Source organism: Dermacentor andersoni, chromosome 11 (assembly GCF_023375885.2).
Source record: "Dermacentor andersoni chromosome 11, qqDerAnde1_hic_scaffold, whole genome shotgun sequence".
Taxonomy (NCBI): domain Eukaryota; kingdom Metazoa; phylum Arthropoda; class Arachnida; order Ixodida; family Ixodidae; genus Dermacentor; species Dermacentor andersoni.
Genome location: NC_092824.1, coordinates 74,300,442 through 74,312,444, shown reverse-complemented (window position 1 = coordinate 74,312,444; position 12,003 = coordinate 74,300,442). Strand labels below are relative to the sequence as shown.

Below are 12,003 nucleotides of genomic sequence, written 5' to 3'. Positions count from 1 at the left end.
TCGAAATAAAATATGTTTGCGCTTTCTTCTGCTCAATTTCGATGCGATATTCGAATTCAGAGGGTTGAAAACCACGACATAGTGCTCTTCACTCATTTTTTCTGGAAAAGCTTTCAGCTTCCCTTTAAGAATACGATAAGGGGACGTGAAGTTTCTCTGCGAGCTATAACTGATGCTTCGGGGAACACAAGCTGTTGCAGGCACACATGTGATAGGTCCTATTCATGTAGGTTTTCCAGGAGAGCGTCCCTTTCATTTTTGTATTTCGGGCACTAGAATGGAAAGTGTTTAATGTCTCCTATCTCTTCTTATGTCGTGCAGTTCGGAGAATTGATACGCTCCGTCCTAAATAAACATGCTGGTGTACTAGCACATCGTGTCCTTGTTCGATATAAAAGTGAGGCTTCCTCTAGACGAAATCTCTTGGTTATGCAGGGCATAGGCGATGGAACCCAAAGTGACTCAAAGTGATTTCGAACGTCAGACTTCGTAACTTCATTATTCTTTGGGAACTGAACTTTGGGAGGATGATGTAGCCCTGCATATGCAAGAGCACCATATTTTTCGTTGCCATCAATACTAATGCGGGAGAGAATCCACTGAAGTTAAACTGAGAAGCCTTTGTCGCCGTGTTCTTTCACGAATGCAAGTGATTTGCGAGGGACTCTATCTCTTTTTTAGTTCCGTGGAAAACACGGGGAAGGCGGGAGATGGAAATTCAAGACGATGAGCAAAACGAGAACAATGTAAAAGCAGGAGCCAACGTTTCGACAAGCAGACGTTTCAACAAGTCGACAAGTGGACAAGTCCACTTGTCGAAGCGTTGACTCCCGCTTTTACCTCGTTCTCGTTTTGCCCATCGTCTTTTTAGTTATGTAATTGCACAGGAGGCTGCATGAGTGAGTAACTTGTGAATGGCAGAGGTAGGGTTAATGTATGTCGCTCCAATTTCATGCGCGGATTTTATTACGAATGTAATGGCGTGGTTTCTTGATTCACGCTAGATGGATCTGCTTAGAGCACTTTTATCTTTCATTGCGAAACTGCAACGTGTGCCGCTTTGCAATGGTCGAAAAGTACAATCTTTTACCAGTGTCAGTTATCAGATTTCTAGCAGCTATTTGTACTTGAAGTAATATCCTCCTTATCAATCCAGTGTAGCATAATTGTGTTAGCGGCGACAGACAAGCTGATGCAGTTCCAAAGCAAATAAGAACACTTAACACGTTTGTATATGGATGATCTAAAGTGCTGGGAGTAGTTTAGAATAAAGTGTTAAACAAAAAAAAAAATATTTTTTATAGTATGCATGAGGGCGGTGAGGAGCTTCAAAATTTAGGCAAATCACTTTTGAAATAAATCGCCTTTTATTTCACATAGCGTGTCGTATTTTCGAAACGTATCGATCCCGCCAAATATTCAAATAATATTAAATCAAACTTTATTCCAACATTCGGGATGCTGGGGGCCGTGGTCAAAAACCCGCTACACGGCCTTTGTGAACGAAATTGGCTCTTATAAACTGAAGCATAACAAATACCTACCTTTTAGCGCGCTGTTCACATAATCAGCTGCTTCTCTGACAGACCTTTGTGGTGGTGGTGTCTTTATGTTCCAGCTTTCACACTGAACCAAGTAATGCTTTCACAGAAATTATAATGCCTTCCTACTTTTACATCTCAATCAAAAAAAGTACTCCTTGCGGTTTTTATTGTGAGCATACGCAGACAGTAAATAGTAAATAATGAAACAATGTCGCAAGCTATGGGACGAACTTTTAGCACCACCACTTTTTTATCTACCTAAGGAAGGTCATGCTCTCCTCTTAAAATCAATGCACCACACGTATGTTTTCCTAATGCAGTTTCTTGAGTGACACCGTGCTTTCCTATTACAACAGACCTTGTTCAAGCAACACTATTCGTCTTTCCAATTATGCCACACGAGTATCAATGTTTGTTGATGCCCGCATTGCGGGACAAAGGATTTCAGAATAAATTCAAAGATGTCTTGTTAAAGATTTGCCCAAACTTTCGAACTTCAGCGTTTACTTTGAAAGCTCTTCAACGTGGACAGGGCCACGGTGAGCAATGATTTGTTTTTAGAGACGAACATGTGGGTGACAATGAATATTTCTTGCTTCTTCCCATCAAAGGGACTCTAACGAGAAATGTCATGTTGTGTTATTGGGATAATTATAAGATTAGCCTGCAAAAATACTGACATTGTAGAAAGACATTCACAACTAAAATACGCTTCTTGATTGACAAAACGACCACATTTGCCATCGTGAAAGTAGGCGCGCTAATCCAGAAAAGAAGAAAGACCTAAAGATGGATGGCGATGCCGGGCTGAAATTCTCCAACCAGCTCACCCCGATGTTATAGCTTTAGCAGTGTCTGCTCTCATCTAGTTAATGGTCTGTCGGTAATAAAATAACTGCATTGATTTTTAAAGGAACGAAATACTCAGTGTAGCAGGGTTCGAAGCTCTCCTTGTGCGAACATGGCCAGAAATGTGGGCAGACTGACGTACTTGCGTTGGGTGTTGGGCACAAATTACGAAAATTGAAAGAGTTGGCGTATTAAAGCAATACGCCAACTCTAATAATATTAAAGCATTTTCAAGTATTCTGCGAATTGGACGGTAAAAATATACCTAGCTCTTCTAACTGATCTAGTGCTCTGTAGGGGCCTTGAATTTTTCTCTAGTGCTAATGCGTATCGATAAATTCACAACCGTTCAGGAATAAACCTTTATGCGAGCTGACTGCTGGAAACTGATATCCATACATGTGTTTTAATGTGTTAATTTGTTCTGCGTACCTAAAAGAGAAGTTGTTTATGACAATGTGGAATGGAAGTGGCGCGCTATGCTATGATAAATGCCTGAGGTAATGTACTTATGAAAAAGTATTTTTAAGTGAGAAAATGCATGTTTCTTTATGAAGAAGATAAGAAATGTCACAATGTCACTACACCTATACTGCCGCGCCCTCGAGATACACAAAAAGAAAATACAAATCTTGTCGCAACGCCGGTACGTTGAACCAATCTTCGAGACCTGTCGTCGCGACCCCCGCCAAAGACGCTAAAGGGTCATTTGTCACTGTTGACCTAGCCAAATGTAGCCATATTTTTATGTGCACTTGTTTGGTAAAGCCACCCGTCAGATCCTCATGGGAGAGTGACGGAGGTGCAATCAAAGTATCATCAATCACGCAAATGAGTAGAACGCGAACAGCTTGAGTAATAGCTGCGCCGGAGGAGAATCACGTCGGCGTGGTCGAACTTTACCCTCGGCATCTCGGATACGTTGCGACGGCTGCACTATACAGACGCTAATCTCGCTCCGCAAGTATTGCTTCATGTATAACATGTCACCGAAACAACCAAAACGAAAAAAAAGGCACTGCGAACCTGTGAATCCGTTGGCTAGATGAAGCTGCTAAAGAGATGCAAAATATTTCTGTTTTAATGATGCATGGACACTGCGCCCGACTTGATCTTCAGGAAAGCACGCGTGAAAATTGCACTGGCGCATGTGAAGGACACAAGAGTACACGCTAAATTTGGGACGCTTCAAGATGAAGCTATTTGAATATGTTTTCTTTCGTTCTATGCCAGCACGACTCCGCGATCGGTCAGAACGCTCTCGGACCACGCCCATTTCGACGGCCTGCCACGCAACTTCAGGAAAACTGTGAAAACTCACTCTCTCGAAAAGAAGCGGACACACGGATTATGCATGGTTAGGTCAAGCAATAGAAAAAAAAAACTTTTGGTTTCCGATTCTACGCCTCTGTCGCCATTATCCCCTCGGCATAGGTCACAAAGTTTAGACCCGGGCCCATTACGGCTAGCCTGTCACGTGACGTCCCAAAACCACAAGAACCTACTGCACAAAAGTGATGTGAGCGCATTAGACATGCATCATTATGGCGAACAAAAGTGAATTTTTCTTGGAATAGCCGGAGACTGCACCGTGCAAAAAGAAATAGAAGACAGCTGCCCGAAGGTTGTTGGCGAAGCTGGCGGCTCAAAGCTATCGGTGCGTATCGTTCCTTTAGTATATAATAAGAACAAAATACGAAACGGAACAACAAGCGACAATTAGAGTATATTCTGAGTGAAACACCATGCATAAAAAGCCTATGCTCATGCGCAACAAATTTACATAAAATGGCGTTTGCCCACCTCGTTTTAATCTTGCATGGTGTTCCGCAGGATTGCAGCAGATACTCCTTGACTGAAAGTACGCCTATGTAGCCGAGACTTCAGTTCACCTCCCAGCACTGTAGGCACAAATAAAGGACACGCGGTTCACAGAGGCCCATCGGCTCCTTCAACAGCGATTGCCATCTTGCTGGCGCCGAACGACATAGATTAAATACGGAGAAATTGACGCCTATATCACTACGAATTTAAAAGTCAGAGTGCTTGTGTTTATTTCGAAACGTATTTTAACCGCTTTTGCATTGAAAGGTTATAAAAGCGCGTTCCTTTCAATCGCACGCAATTGTTCATTTATACACGTTTCCGTTTAGAAAAAGGTTGCTATATGGCCCCTACAAAATATAAAGTCACGCAGAAATAATCGAAACTGAGCATTTCAGTAAGGGAAAGGTTTAATATCCCCCTGAATGGTCAATGGATTGTTGAAATGCAATTGCACCCGCTACAAAAAAGGAAGAGACGTTAAGTAAGGCTTCCATAATTTTAATGATACGTACATTAATTTGTTGCGTTATATTTCGGACGAGTACAGACAAGGAGTATCGTGAAACAATCAATGATGCCAATCTGCACTAGAAAAAACCAATAGTTCCATGAAATAAGGAAAAAAGAAAAGCTACAGAAATTCAGAGAATTATCTCCTAATGCGTGGCATTGTTTGGCTCGGCTCGTAATTTTTGTTCCCTATGCTTAGCCTTGTTAATGCTTGGCTTTCCCTGTTGGCCAACCCCAAATTCCAACTTGGCCCACCTCATTCACAAGCTGCCGTGCGAGTTAAGAATGAAAACTGTCTATGTACTTCCTGGCAGTCTTACTATTGCTCCACTGCATGAAACAAGACTGTCATTGCTTCTTTGTCATTAGCTATATTCTAACTTCGGAACAAATGTAGCATCCTGTTCTGAAAAAAAAGGTCGTCGCCTTGCTATTCTACCAAACAGCGACCATATGCTACATATAACACCAAATTAAATAGACGTGATGCTTCAAGATACTCTACGGTGCTACAGCTCGGACATTTGTTTTTTTGGGCGGGGGCGGGATGGGGAGGGGACGTTGCTATATCTACAATAATCGGGCTTTACAAGTGCCATTTACTGCTCTTGGGTGTTCTCGCAGTGAGGCAACTCCGTTAATTATCTAAGGCAGCCAAGCAAGAGGGCGCAGCTATGCAAAAATATTTCTATATGCAATGTTCTGCTTACACATTCCCACGGTCATGGACCGTGAAACTGCTATAAGTGGGCATTGCTCTCGCATGTTCCATGTGACCGCATGGGCGACCGAAATGTCGCACTGGAGAGTCCATTAACGGAATGGCTTTAGGTTGTAGCAAATGTCACAATCGGTAGAGAGCGATGCACTGATTTGAACACTGGTTCAGGTTTTCACGCATCGACCACAGCTATTTTGCTTCGCGATACCTCTCAGTAGCGCACGTTCAGGGAAAGTACCAGAGTGTGCCCAGCTATTGGCAAGGCTTGTTCGGAGAGTTGTCTACGTAGTTCTGCGCTGGCAGTTTCAGTGCTTTGTTAGCTGATTTTCGGAAACGGGATTACAACATTCAAGGCGAGTTTAGGTTACTGCTTGGACAAAGTCAAGTATTCTCTACTATTCTTCGACAAGCAGGAATCCCATAAAACTAATGAAATTTCTTGCTTAACCAGTTTGTCTGCGTGTGTTTCTACTTTTTTTTCATTCCCCTCTCCCACTTTGTTCACGTGTGTGCAATTTTTTTGAAGATCTTTCTGTCTCCCCTTACTGCTTCTCCAATGCAGGGTAGGAAACTGGATATCTGTCTTCCGGTTAACCTCCCTGCCTTTCTCATCTCTTTTATCTCTCTCTCTCTCTCTTGCTTAACCAGGGCTGCAAGAAATATTTGTTAAATCGACTATTTAAAATCACGCTAAGGCCAGAACCTGAAGGAATTTTCCTTGACGTGTTTTTTTTTTTTTTTACTTTCCTTTCTAGATACTACCTCGGCTTATTTTCTGGTATGCACCTACATCGCTTACAGGAGGTCCGAACCATATTCTCTTTGTTATCGGGTTCAGCACGTTCGCACGCTTTGCCAGTCCCTCTGTCGTGAGAAGCGCGCAGAATGACATCTCCTAATTGAGTGTGGAACGAGTGGATTAGAATTGAAATTGGCGCAGGCCCCCTTAGGGCGACAAGACGAACGAGAAACCGGAAATTGGCACGGTTCGCGAGACGACCTTCTTATTCGGCTGAATACCGTCGAGCTGAAGTCATTCTATATGAATGAAGTCTTTCTTTATTTTCTTTTTCTTTCTTAATTTCACAAAACTGGTCCACGGGAGAGAAAATTACGACCTCTTCAAACTCCTTTTCAGCGTGTTAAAACCTTCTAGCGGTCACGTTCACCAGAAATTGGAAGGGACAAAGGAGTTCGCAAGCGAGCATGGGTTTTCAGGGCACGTGTAGATTAGAGCGATTTGAACAAAGAAAGATAACCGCGGATGTTGGACTTATTTAAACTCCGTTAAATTGATTCTTTTTTTTTACAGAACTCAAAACCTTACCCAGCTAAAGCTCTCTCGCTTCTAATATGTCAACGTAGGTCGGTTGAGTGAAGTAGATTGGAAGAACTCTACTGCAAGAAACCAAGGAGCGACCAAATGTGTCGCCCATTTCGGTCTTACCAGTGACTCTTGTGGCTGCCGCTCCAATTAGGTTACACGCGCGCTCTCTTGACCGCATAGTTACAACGTGTTATGGCTCTCTAACAGATTGCAAACCCTTTGATTTTCATCCGCAAAGCTGTCGGAACAGTTCCAAGGTGCCAGAGTCATTCGAGCCCGATTTTTTAAGTTATCAACATTCGTACCGTGCGGTCTGGAGATATGCTTCCGCAAATCCTAAAGGAAGTGATGTCAACGTGCTGACCTACACAACTATAGGAACATAGCGCAGCTTTTCTGCATTGACGCACATGGGGAAATGCAATGCGAGGATTAGTTTGTAAGCATTTTAGTAGTGCTCGTATTATACATATCGCTAAAACATAAGGCAAAATTTGAATAATTGTGCACGTTAAACAGTTTACAGTGTGCCTTTATCAGCGTGCACATCGCATTTAGTAGCGTTGATCAGGTTTACATCTTTCTCTTTTAAGCATGTATTTAATAATACACTTGAGATTAAATTATGGTGTTTTACGTGCCAAAACCATGATTTATTATGAGGCACGCCGTAGTGGGGGACTCCGTAATAATTTTGACCACCTGGGCTTCATTAACGGGCACCTATATCGAAGTACAAGGGTGTGTTTGCATTTCGCTCCCAACGAAATGCTGCCGCCGTGGTCGGGATGTTATACTTCGCATCAGCTACATTTTGTTCTTCACATTACAAAGCCGCAAAGATTTGCAACCTTAAAAGTTGACAGTCACTTAAGTAGCGACACGTGATTTGAATGCGAAAGCATGAGTACCTGTCTATGTTATGCCTTAGAATAATACTCCACCTTAATCTACCTTAATCCAATTCTAGGGGCGGGCCAGGTTGTTTTTTTTTTTCGGGTTTGGGCGACGGCATCTGTCCGAAGCAGGGCTTGTTCCTCATGGCATTTCGCAGTGCGAGTTGCAGCAGGTCCAGTGCGGGAAACGCAGTGTCGTCACTTGGTCACGTGGGTTTCGGTACCATCGGAAGATAACGCGGACGCCGGACGCCGTATTCTTCCGTCTCATGGGGCATATAATGCTTTCGCAATAAAAAAGATGGGTGTAGTATCTTGCTATGGAAAATGATGCCCTATGTAAATCCTTTCTGAGAGATAAAAAAAATATGATGAAAGAAAGACGACAAAGATAGTTTCAGTGGACACCGCATGGAGCCCTGAAGCCGCAAGACCGAAGATTAGATAACTCCTTTATACACCATCATTCTCGCGGCAGTGGGTGGGTAATCGCAGAGCCAGAATTCCCTGTAGTAATTACTGCAGGAAGCTTCATGTGCGGCGCATCCGGCTTCTCGCGCTGCTGTGTTGTTGTTATTCCAATGCTTCTTCTTGCATCTCAATCACGCTTATCTGCGTCATTTTCGGTTGCTACGCAAAAATAACACTGCCGAGAAACCAAACTACGTGGAAACAGGCGTGTGTACGACTGCACATTATGTTGTAAGTGATAACAATGCAGCGGAAACCCGCAGTACTGTCGAAATAAAGGAGATGGCTCTGGCTATCTCGGAAACCAGGATTAATCGTGATCATTTCCTGAGCACAAGTGACTATTTTTCAGATTGAAGCAATGCTTTCACGGTGGGCGGCAGTGCAACGGATGAAAGAAAATCGAAGAAAGAAAATGAAGAAACACACATGGCGCGAAAGCGGTTCAAGTGCCTTGTCTGTTGTCTCGTTTTCTTCCTCGCTTTGCGCTGTCTCTGGTCCTCAATAGATATCTACGCGCTAATTTTCCGCTCGTCTAAACACAGTAGGATGTTAAACCAAACCTCATTTGCATCCACTGGCTCATCTCCAGCCGCTGAAGTTATGCCCGAACTCACGGTAAGTACGGAAAATCGCCCTATGCAAGCCTTTGGAGCCAGTTGTGCTTAACGAAACAAAATATTCACTTTACGGACAGGCATCACCTGCCAACTAGACAACAAAACCTCGCGAAAGGTAGCTAACGCGAGATTCTAGTTTCACCAGCTCATGTCTCGCACGCACCAAAGAAAAAGTATGGGTAGACATGGTTGAACGTGCGGCTGTCCATAAATGGAGCAATTCAAAGAATAACGTGGCAACGAAGTTTTCACTGCCACACGTGAAAAAAGCTTGCTTTCATCGATTTCGCTGCGGACTGCGGTAAGATTGCCGGCAAGTACTTCGCTGTAATGGTTGTCCTCCAAGGTAATTCTGAACCTACACTGATTAGCAGGCCTTCATTCTTTGCAGAGTGACGTCGTTCGCAGACAGCACCAGGTAATTATAATAATATCCACGTGCGTTGTAGCTGACAACGAGTCGGGATATGATGTTCGATCCGCATCACCGCGCAGTCTGTATGGCTCCACGTCATCGCACATTTCAACTTTTTTTTTTATACAGCGAGCTCACGTTGACCCCACAATCCCGTCCGTCTAATAAAGCCATAATTTGAGGCTTTGAATTTTTGCCATCACACAGCTCCTATGAGCATAACCATGCGGCGACTATGAGTCGAAGTTAACTACGAGCAACACACGCGATGTAGGTACCCAGCAATGGCTGACGGTCAGGACAGACGACGAAAGTGATGTTACCTCCTAACCACGTATATCAGACAGCGTTTGCAACCAAACCTAAGCGCATTACGTACGTAAAGAAATAGCGTTTTCCTCACTGCGCATGCTCGGCACGTTATTTGGTTTCGGTGATTTACATGCGCTATGACAGCGTACGTTAGATGACGAGTTTAGCGTTCGCAATGTTTAGGCACGCTAAGAAATAACTTTGCCGAACATGGCGACATCCACGGCTCCCGCTTCAGAGTAATTTCTCGTGATGCCTACGCTCTCACTCGCGTTGACGGTCAATGTTGCGATGCACGTGAATCACCCAAAAGGGATTATTGATGGTGTTACGATTGGTTTGAAGCACCTAGTGCAAATAGGATTATTGAAAAAGCATGCCTAATCGGACCTACCATGCAGGGTAGGTCCTAAATTGTTATGGGTGTCTCAAGCGGTTCGCAGTCTGGCTGGCGCGCCACAATGATTCTGGGCCCCTATGTGTGTGTGCAAGACGTGGGGGGGACACCTTCCGCGAAGAGTGCGAGTCAAGGGAAGGCACTCCTTCCTCGAACCAAATGGGACTCACGGGTTACCACCAGCGGAGGCAAGCACGCGAAACATCGCCTAGGAGAGAGGGAGCAGCCACCAATCAGCGACTGGACTCGGTACATACCATGCAACGTTGGCGTGTGAGAAATCCCGCCTACAATTTTAACAGGCGTATTTAAGTGACTCCGCAATGTATCTTTTTGTATTCCTTCTTTCCTACTTCGTTGTCATGAATAAACAGTGCAAGCCTCGCACTAGAAATCGTCTCGCCCTTGCTTGGCCGCGATGGTCTCCAGGATGCCATGCTGCCTTCCTACAATGCCACGCTACCCAGCAGTAACGCAGGTCGAGGTTCCAGTAACCGGCGTCGCAACGCCAGTAACTATCGAAATTAAGTTTCGCTTCTTCTAAATTCACCTGAAACGTTACTTATGAGCGCATAGCGCGTTCAATTTCAGAATTTCAGAGAACGTTCGTCGACTCCGGCGTCCGTAAGCCTAATGAGATGCGTCCGCATGCAGAAAGGAAATAGGAGGGAGCGCACCAAAACGCAATTGAAGCCAAACCTGGTTATCCCAACTCGTTATCGCACATAAAAGTGCGAGGTTAGATTTTGTGTTCGCGCTCTGCAGGCAGAGTCATGGCAGGGCAGCCGAACAAACGCGCACCGAATAAAAACTACTGGCATAGCTACTGGGAACAATACGAAACAGCAAATATCGTTTCTTGCTCCGTGATTTTGCCGCAAGCGGTCACGCGCTCGGCAAACACGGTGGCTTCACTGAGCGTTCTCTTGCTAAGGCGGGCTGCGTGACATAATTCTCCCTCTCGTATTGTTCCTTCCTCCATGCGCGTCCGCATATCAAGTGCACGATGGTTGGTAATGCGTTGTCTCGGTTTGGATACGTTTGGCACGAGGCACCAGACACCGCTCGGTTTTCGACGCCTTACTTACGTTTGCGTTCCCGTGCGGTAAACTAAAAGTCTTGAAGGGAAGCACATGATAACGTCACGCAAAGGTGCTTGCGTTTAGCGTACGGAAGGCGACAAACGCTATTCTAAATCTACATGTCTATTATGCAGGTATAAAAGATAACTTGATCCACAAACAAAAAAATTAATAAATACGGAAATATCGTTTGAAACAGCCTTGGGTATAGTTGTGTGACTTTTCAGAGTCCGCGATCAGTATAACGTAGCGATCCCCAACTCGCCTTATTCTATTCTCTTACCTACCACTCAATGTCGAGAGAGCGTAACAATAATGCAGGCGAAATGCGGATTTATCCGTGGATTAAATGCGAAGAAGTGATTTGAATGGCATCACTATCTCGATTCGCATCCAAAAGTATTCAACTGTTCTTCACATAAGCCCTCAAATTCTATGAAAATTTGGTAGGAGCGCCACAACGATTCTTTGAAGGTCACGTGTTAGTCGCTTGCTGTGCCAATGATTCGACCACTCGTAGGTACTGTTCTCGGTAATTCATTTAAGGGAGTCGGAAAGTCACTTGAGTGTGGGGCCTTTCTTATGTGATATTTGTACGCCTCAATCTTCTTTCACAAGGAGAACAAGCAATTTCATTTAATTATGTTTTCTCTGTCTCTTTTTTCTTTCTTTCACATTCCATGAAGATTGTATTCCTCAAATGTGCTTCCTGCCGCTAAGTTTGGCGAGTTTCTGAGCAGTGTGGAGAATTTTCGTGGTCTTCACGACCTGTTCCCATGTGAAGGGATGCTTGAGAGCTGTGAAGCGTTTTTGTGACTTCGTCAGGGCAGCCTTCGTCCGTTGCAAGGTAAAGAATATACTTAGCGATTTGCATCCTCTTTAACTGAGCACCTTAACGAATGGTTCGAACTACGCCAATGTACTAGAATGTCCCGGTCCACAAGACATGGAATGACAGAGAGGACAGACAAGGTCGTTCATGATTGTATTGCGCTTAGTCTTGCGCTGACGGAAGAACTAATGGACGAACGC

The 12,003-nt window shown here is 44.2% G+C and overlaps 1 long non-coding RNA gene across 1 annotated transcript in view; it reads right to left on the bottom strand.

Moving 5' to 3' along the window:
* Window positions 1–4,273, bottom strand: part of LOC140214265 (uncharacterized) — a 193,684-nt gene extending 189,411 nt beyond the window's left edge. Inside the window, exon 1 of the long non-coding RNA XR_011891240.1 lies at window positions 4,197–4,273. This is a non-coding gene — a long non-coding RNA (uncharacterized lncRNA). The remainder of the gene's footprint in view (window positions 1–4,196) is intronic.
* Between the last annotated feature and the right edge of the window lie 7,730 nt (window positions 4,274–12,003).